This window comes from Tupaia chinensis, unplaced genomic scaffold (assembly GCF_000334495.1).
Source record: "Tupaia chinensis unplaced genomic scaffold, TupChi_1.0 Scaffold000402_1, whole genome shotgun sequence".
In the NCBI taxonomy this organism is placed as follows: Eukaryota; Metazoa; Chordata; class Mammalia; order Scandentia; family Tupaiidae; genus Tupaia; species Tupaia belangeri.
In genome coordinates this window covers 699,463-708,864 of record NW_006159904.1, presented here as the reverse complement: position 1 = coordinate 708,864, position 9,402 = coordinate 699,463, and the positions used below count along the sequence as shown (strand labels likewise).

General features: G+C 38.2%; 1 protein-coding gene across 2 annotated transcripts in view; it reads right to left on the bottom strand.

Annotated features, from left to right (window-relative positions):
* The window catches only part of SERTM1 (serine rich and transmembrane domain containing 1), a 30,657-nt gene that overhangs the window by 2,811 nt on the left and 18,444 nt on the right, over nt 1-9,402 (bottom strand). The window contains exon 3 of one of the 2 annotated variants that reach the window (XR_001370784.2): nt 1-72. The exons of the other annotated variant lie outside the window; for it this stretch is intronic. The gene's annotated coding sequence lies outside the window, so the exon portion shown is untranslated. The remainder of the gene's footprint in view (nt 73-9,402) is intronic. 2 annotated transcript variants of the gene reach the window in all.

Here is a 9,402-nt window from a genome sequence, read left to right as displayed (position 1 = left end):
GACAGATAAATCAGCACAACAAACTTCTTGGTTTTCAAACAAAGGCATCAGAGGACCATGTGTCCATTGAGACTGAAAAAGAAAATGCAAATCAGAGTATTCTTCTGAAAACATCACATTTTAGTCTAATTTTCAGTTTTTATTTCAATAAGGCTTAATTATAAAACCCACCGGGGACAGAGGAGAATGAAATAATTCCCTCAGGAAAAAGTAATGTTTATGTCTATATTACAAATGATGATATAGAAATGAACTTTAAATTTTCTCTTCACAGTACCCCATGGCTCAAGTTTCTCTAAGGAGCTAAAGATAAAATAAAAAGGAAAATACATTTCTGATTTGCTCCATCTGCTGCAGTTTCAACAGATGCTCCAAAGTGGATGCTCTGAGATTAGAACCCAAAAAGTTAGCACCAAACCGACTTCCTCTAGAAAATTAATTCTCCAGCCACTAGCACAATTTCTGACCAATATTTCCCTCTAACACTTTTTAAGAACCCCTACGCCTGTAAGTTTGCTTTCTGTTGGATGTTTATAATATGCAGACTTGCTTATAAAAATTTTATCTCCTGAGATCAGGGACCATTTATATGTATTTCTTTTCTTTTTTTAAAAAATGTAATTATTTGTTTATTTTTATTCATTATTATTTTTAATTTGCCATAGGGCACATGCACTCACCAGAGAAAGAGAAAGACAACCAGAGAGAGAGAGAGAGAGAGAGAGAGAGAGAGAGAAATTGAGAAAACAAGTCGCCAGGTTGGGGGCTCAAATCACAGTCAATCTTTTTGGAGTCTTGAACCCTAATCACCATACCACCTGCTGCCCCCCATATTTCTTTTCTTTATATATACCTTGGTACTTTTTTATATACTTCAGTACTGAATAAAAACCATTAACCTAGAAGAGCACAGGTTAGATCTAAATGGCAGAGAAAGTACTGGCTTTTCTATCAAGTGACTTAGGTTTGGGGTTTATATTTCCCCTCATCTTTGGGAAACTGGGCAAATTACCTACATGTTTTGAACTTCACTTTTCTCTCTCTCTCTTTTAAGTTTATTTAGTGAGAGAAAGAGTGAGAGAGATACCTTTGCTGGAATCTTGTCACTACACGATCCTTCCTCTGTGCCTCCCAGCCAGCCGGGTTCATAGGTGCATATGGCACATGGAGTCTATTCAGACCAACCCAGCATCTAGACCTGGCCTAGGTGACTCCAGCATCCCACAATGGTGGCTACTGCCTGCATCACTGTGGTTGGGCCACTTCTATCACTGTGTTATACATGTACCAACACAAGAAGCCTGGAAATTCTTTGTGAACTGTCAAGGACTGGACTGAAATGAGTGTGTGTGTGTGTGTGTGTGTGTGTGTGTGTGTGTGTGTGTGTGTGTGTGTGTGTGTGTGTGTGTGTGTGTGTGTGTGTGTGTGTGTGTGTGTGCATGTGTGTGTGTCTGAGTTTTACGAGATAACAGAGGGAGCAACACTTTTCTCTCAGGGAGGTGCAATGAAATGCTCTGCCCTGCATTCAGGCTGTGAGGGAAGCAGTCTAAGGGAAGAGGATCCCTTCAGTGGGTAACTGTTCTTCAAGTTCAGAAAGGATGCTCTTCCTAGCTTTTTATGGCACCAGCTAATTTTGCTGTAAGTTTCCAAATTTTGCTTCAGATGCTAATGGGAAAACATCTACTCTGCCCTGAGCTTTCCTTTCCTAAACACTGACCTGCATTTTACATTGAGAACTCTCCTTTTCCTTCTGTTTTCCAAATCTAATTAAGCAGTTGATTCTTTGAGTGGCTGACATTTGCTGCTGTGGTTAGAGCTAAGCAGTACTAATGATCCCTGGGAAGAAGGGGACACTTCACAGAGGCTGTCCCTGCCGGGCATCATGCAGACTAATAAGACTTAGTGAGTTCCTCTAAGCAAGCCAGGGACAATCTCATAGTAGTTCTTAAAATAATTCGATTCCTATCCCTCATTATGCTTTGCCCAGTGATTTTAATCCCACTAGGCTTCTACAGGCTCCTAATAATCCTTAAACAAAAACAAAAACAAGCCCCCTCCCCCCCCAAAAATCACAGTGAGACTGCCTATGTGTTCCACTGATTTGTCAATATCTTGCCTTTTTATAGCATGTAAGGTCCAGTCTTTAGGGAGTATAGCAGAATCTCAGAGGTAGCATGGTGCACAGAAAATGAAACTAGGGTGGAACCTCATAGACTGAATCAAAATAAATATTCGAAATGTTCTGGGATAACTTCCTAAGTGTAGCTGAGGAAATGGAGAAACAAAGATGTTGATTGATTTGACAAAAGTAACATCTAATTAGAAGATAAGCCCAAACTTTAGGCTTTTACTTACCCTCACACCTATACTGTCTGATCTTGCTTTTCCTGTTGTCTTGGTAGTAAGGTCTTTATCATTTCTTTTCTAGCATGGGCAAGGAAGGCAAGGATTGACTATGTGACTTGTGAGATCCTTATAAATTCTTTGTAGGGCAGATAGAGCATGAATTATTCCCATTTTGCAGATGAAAAAACTTAGATGCAAAAATGTTGTCATTTACTCAGGGTACACAACTAGATAGTAATAGAGAAGTGACTAGAACTCATGCCTGAACCATGTTCCTGGTTTTCTTGACTGTGGTAGGAAGAGAAAAATGACAAGAGTTGGGTTAGTTCCTATCTACCATGTACCTTGGGCAAGCCTGCAGTTTAGTCTTGATAGTTCAGTTTTATCATTTGCACAAACATTGTACTCCTCCCTCTCCAGGAATGCTTGATTTAAGATGTGATAATGTTTTCATAATTGTACTTAAAAAGTAATAAGAGGGTATCCAAAGTAAAGTACCCGTAGACAGATTTAGTAGTTCCTTATATATGTCTGGAAAGACTGGAGGAACTTTCCAGATCCTTGCTAGTCCTATATATATATATATTTTTTTTTTTTTGAGAGGTTGTGTAGCTGAGGAAATGGAGAAACAAAGATGTTGATTGATTTGACAAAAGTAACATCTAATTAGAAGATAAGCCCAAACTTTAGGCTTTTACTTACCCTCACACCTATACTGTCTGATCTTGCTTTTCCTGTTGTCTTGGTAGTAAGGTCTTTATCATTTCTTTTCTAGCATGGGCAAGGAAGGCAAGGATTGACTATGTGACTTGTGAGATCCTTATAAATTCTTTGTAGGGCAGATAGAGCATGAATTATTCCCATTTTGCAGATGAAAAAACTTAGATGCAAAAATGTTGTCATTTACTCAGGGTACACAACTAGATAGTAATAGAGAAGTGACTAGAACTCATGCCTGAACCATGTTCCTGGTTTTCTTGACTGTGGTAGGAAGAGAAAAATGACAAGAGTTGGGTTAGTTCCTATCTACCATGTACCTTGGGCAAGCCTGCAGTTTAGTCTTGATAGTTCAGTTTTATCATTTGCACAAACATTGTACTCCTCCCTCTCCAGGAATGCTTGATTTAAGATGTGATAATGTTTTCATAATTGTACTTAAAAAGTAATAAGAGGGTATCCAAAGTAAAGTACCCGTAGACAGATTTAGTAGTTCCTTATATATGTCTGGAAAGACTGGAGGAACTTTCCAGATCCTTGCTAGTCCTATATATATATATTTTTTTTTTTTGAGAGGTTTTTGCTATAGGGCGCGTGTGCTTGCCAGACAGAGAGAGACAGAGAGACAGAAAGTGAGAAATCACCCCCCAGAGGGGATGGCCATGCCGCAATCCCTTCTCCTCCATTCTCCTCTCGGGATCTTGGGCACACACGCACACGTGCCCAGCGTGAGTTTTAAACCACCGGGTCCGGGACGTGAACCGCGGGACGCGAACCACGATCGACTGCATGGGAGTCCAGCGACATAGCCATTATGCTAACTGCTGGTTCCAAGTCCTATATTTTTGACATGCAGTTCATAGATTCAGCTGGGATCAGGCAATTTTTCAAAAGCTGCCCCCTCTGCTATAAATCTGTATCATTTTCTAGGGTTGGGGCTGGAGACATGGACAAAGTCACTATAGTATCAGCTATTCAGTGGTGAGCTCACAACTACTTATCAATCAGAGCACTTGTTAAAACAAACTTATTTCTTTACAGGGCAAATATTCTAAAAATACTTTCCACTTCCTGAAGATTAGCTTCTTTCAGATCAAAAATCCACAGTGAGTCTGAACTGTCTATAGAATAGTTTCAGGAAATGAGGCTAAGAAGATCTGGGTAAAACATCTGATCTTCTAAGTGACCTTGGAAATCTAGTGAAGAGTAAACAAATGAAACCTTGTGTTTTTATTTGACATTTCACAGTTAAATATCTTCTTTAAAGACTACCCTCCCAAATATTACAGATTTCATATCTTCCTGGAGTACTTCTTAGTTTAAAATGACAGCTCCACACATTTCATTTCACTATTCTACTCTGAAAAAATAGAGTGTGTGCGCTGCTATGGATAATGTTAATACAGCAACATCAATTCTCATTTCCTTATTGAAGTTTAAAAATATTGGTACATCTCTTTTCTCTGGCGAATATTTTGACAGTAACTGTACAATCTCAGGATAAGCCAAATTGTGCATGTTGAGGCATTGTGACAGTGTGGAATGAGCTGAAGGTGGCACAGTGAAAATGAAATCAAATGAGTGTTTTTCAAGCGGATGCTTCTTGGGCTGTTTCTCCTAAACAGATAAGGCTTAAAGAGATGAAAGAGACTTCATCTTAAATGCATAGCCTTGACCTATCCTGGGGGCAGCGGCAGCAGACTCTCATTCCAGCTGACTCTTAAAGCCTCATGGGGAATTTGAAGCTTTTTTTCAAAGCCATCCTCAAAGTGATTTTTGAGAAGGGAAAATTAGATAGCTGGACAATAACATTACAAATGAAGGTCTGTGGAAATGCTTAGCTCACGGTCAGCCAACCTTCCTTTTGTCTCTCAGAAGAAAAACTCGTGATGGGAAGAAATTACAAAAAAGCAGTCACCTACTAAAGCAGGGAAGGAGGGATGTAGAACCATGAGCGTGAGCCCAGTGGGATGGGAAGATGGAGAGACAGTACAGGTAGGGCACCCCTGGGGGTCTCAAGGTACAAACCACTCACCATGTCCCTGCGACCCCCTTCTAAAGAATAGAAACTTTCCTTCCCACAGATTGATTATGAGGACTCAATGTTTCAGAAAAGCAGACACTTACTCTAGTGCATACCTTCAGCTTGGGTAAAAGGAACAGAGTTGCCAGCCCTGAGCTCTGAGTCTTCTCACGTAAGCGTTACAAGACCCCTGGCAGCCAGCGTGTGGGCAGTCTATGCCACAGCCTCAATGTCTATAATACCAGGGTCGGTAAAACAGCCTACCAGTCAACCTAAAATGAGGCACAGCAATTTTGGATTTAGTGACCTTTATTCAAATACATCTCTGTGAATAACAACTATTTGGAAGGTTTTCTATTGTGAAAAACTGGGACAAGTTGCTTTGTTCCTTTGCAGGCATTATTTAAAGAGTGGCCTGAGTATTTCAACGTCACACCAACAGTTCATCATTATCAAGTCGTGCTGTGTCATATTCCAAAAGGTGGTCCTCTGAAAACCATTAGGGATGGTGTGTTAAAGTGTTAAGAAGAGTTCGTGAAGTGCTTTTACCAGTATGCAAATATAAAGTTTGATGGTATCATGGTTTTAGATGATGTATTAGATCTCTTTCTCTGCAGAACACATACAAACTACTACTCACAGAATCTAAAAGGGACCACATCGCATCTGAGCAAAGCAGGTCATGCTAAATCGGGAGCTGGCAACATACACTTCCCACTACTCTTCTCCAAATGTAAATCTTCACATGTAATCAACGGCAAATGCTTACCACTGGGCTTGCAGTAATGAAAATAGATGTTACTATCTTGTGTGTTGTCCTTACTCAAAGCTGATTCTGCAATCCTTATATTTGCCTATCCGAGAACTGCCTTACTTCTCAGTATGATGCTTTGGTAGAATATAATTTTGTATGAATTACCATTATGATTTCTTCTTTTGGCTCAATAACACCAAAATTCTTATTATGATTTTTTTCAACAGTTCAATAAAACCAAAGCCAGATTAAAGAAATAAATTGCATCTACCTGCTGTGGCACATTGAGTTAGAGAGCTATTGTGTGAGAAGAAATGTGAAGGAATGAGGATTCTTTATTTTTCAAGTTTATTTATTTATTCCTTCTTCTTCTGGGAGAGAGAGAGAGAGAGAGACAGCACCCCTATAACATCATCCATTCTCTACCCCCAGCTTCTAATCAGTCCCTGGTAACGCACAAGCATGTGCCCAACACATTCAGAGAGGTCTTTGGACTGGAATTCAGAACCTCCCCAAGTGGGATTGCCTCACAGGACACTGTGTTTACCACTATGCATTGTCTGGTCCCCAGAGACATGGAGATTCTGAATAGTGCATTGGAATTCATGGATCTGGACTGAATAACGTAAGACAAAAAATTAAAATTAGCAGAGCTCTTTATCTATAGTTCAAATAAATGATCAGAATATATATTCCACTTTTTCATATTAATTTGGTAAAAATGAGAAACATGACAAAATAACAGCTTGGTATCAGTGATTTATTTTACAAATGAATTCCAGGACAGGCCGTTCGATTACTTTGTATTCAGTCTAGTCCCCTATATTTCTCTACTGTGGTCATGATTTTTGTCTACCTAGAGTCTTCTCAGGTTCTGTAAAATAGTGATTGTGGATATTAACCCCTTGCATTTATTTAATTAATTAATTAATTAATTAATTATTTTTTGAGAGGTTTTCGCCAGACAGAGAGAGACATTGAGACAGAGAGCGAGAAATCACCCCCAAGGGGGGATGGTCACACCGCAATCCCTTCTCCTTCATTCTCCTCTCGGGATCTTGGGCACGTACGCACACGCGCCCAGCATGAGTTCTAAGCCACCGGGTCCAGAACGTGAACTGCGGTCGATTACGTGGGAATCCAGTGACATAGCCATTACGCTAACTGCTGGTTCCCAGCCCCTTGCATTTATATAGCACTATTTCCCTGGGGACTCAAACAGTTATTATATATATTTTTAAATTTGAAATACTTCTTTTCATGATGCAGTGTGCATATGTGTGCACATGAGAGAGAAAGTCAGGGACCCTCAACAGGATCTTATCATGCATTTTCCCCTCATCCCAGTTAGTCATGCCCGCCGGCGAGTTCCAGGTCAATGGGAGAGCCAAACCCAAGGTCAGCCATATGGCTTCCAGCATTACAGTGTAGCATGTTACTCTTCATGCCACTGAGGCTGGGCCCAAACTGTATTCTTAAAATATGTTTAGTATAATTGCATCCCATGGGAAGGTTTTATGTCCAGATCACTGTATTAGCAAAAATAATCATTTAAAAATGATGTGATCTTAGAATAGAGAGATGGTTTAAACAGGTTTAAAATTTCTAGATAGAAAGAAAGTGAAATACAAAACCAGTTCTAGGCATAGTATTTTCATAATTTTTTAATGATATTTAGAAAATACCAACGAGATGACTTTCTGCACTTTGGGCAAATTGGATCTAACCTGGCTAGCATAATTATTTTAAATCAAATGAGAAAAGTAGCAACTTGAAGACTGAAGTTAAGAAGTAGCTGAATTATCAAAGTCACTTTTAAGGAGTGTGAGAAAAAGGTCACTGGTTAAATACTTGATTTAAAGAAAAACAGCCTAAGAAATAATTATTTAAAGATTACAGACAAGGTCATTATGAATCAGTGGGAAAAGAGAAGGTGAAAAGCAAGATTGGTTTTTCAAGATGTTATAGCATTTTTAATGGGGAATTTGGGGCACAATTCTGTCCAGATCTGATCACTTTCAATATTTTAAAAGTATAATAATAAAAAAAACCCTTCTTATTCTCAGAGCAATTAGAATTGGGTAAATCATGTTATTAATATACAAAAGACTTGCTTATTTTTAGCAAGACTAGACACATATTTAAAAATTCTCATTTAACAATGCTGCGGTAGGACAATAAAATAGTATTTGTTCCTTTGCTCTTGTATCTGTTTCTGTCTAGAGTTAAAATAATTGGTATTCAATATTTATTTTGTGCAACCTGGAAATGTTCATAATAGACAACAGTCATATAGTATGATGTTTGAAAATATTTTGATATTGGAAATTTAATTTTGTGATTGTCATAATCCTTAGGGATGAGTCAGTCAGTACTTTAAAAAGTATTTATTACTTGTAGATTATGTACTTGTAGATTAGCTACAAGATGTAAATTGCTTAGTATCTTCAAGTTTCAGGGGCCTTCAGGTGCCTCTAAAATTGCTTGAAGGGAGAATGCTAGAGTTTGGGAATTTGGTTCTGCTACAGTCGTTGATGAAGACCTCCCTACATTTAATCAGATTCCTCAGAAGTTGTCAGACATGGTGATTTTGCCAGTCAGTACAAGAGGAAAACGTGGTACCACAGGCTCCTTACTGGTGTCACTTTTTCTTTTTGGTTTTAATAGCTACCTCCCTCTTTATATACATGTATGCTTTCATTCACCACTTACTGTCATCATGGGTCTTTTTTCTCTCCATTCCTCATTTCGTTTCCTTCATCTGTTATAGGCATCCAGACTAATGTATTTAATGAGGTCATTTCTATTTGTGCATTTTTCTGTAAAGGTCTGTTGTTTTGTGTATGTGTGTATTTCAATGTACAAGAATGACTATACAGTAAATATTTCATACACTCATAACTTAGACTCCAAATTTGATTTTTACTTTAAATACCTTGATAGCTAAGGCATAGAAAAGAAAGGAATGCAAATTATCTGATGTATCTAATTCTCTCATTTTGCACATTAGAGTTCATCAAAGACTAATCACCACTATCTATCTATAAAAGTCACATGTATAGGCACAATTTTGAAGGGAAAAAAAGGCATGTTATGGATTGTCTGAAAAGAATTTCTCTATTACCAAAATAATTAAACAGGGCATTCTTTGTGTTTATCTCCACTGCCAACCATAGTTATATATATGTTTAAACTAGGGTGCTTTGTAGCCTGTTTCCTAAAAATGGATTAGAATATCACCAGAATATATAAGGGTATCTGTCTTGCATTTCCCAACAGAGACTCAAACTCAGCCTTTCACTTAATGACATTTTAAATCAAAGCATGGCATTTACTTGAATTAGTGATCCATCATTTCTTATAATACAACTTCAAATAAAATCCAAATTGATCATATGATTGAAAAGTTGCCCAATTTGATCTGGCTATTAGCCAAGTAATAACACATATTTATGAATTTTGCCAAATAATTTTCTCATTTTCCCAGTTCCCCATGGCTGACAATCAAAGTAGGATGATGCTTTCCACAGTAAAAAGTGTATTTCAAAAGAATTATGCTTAC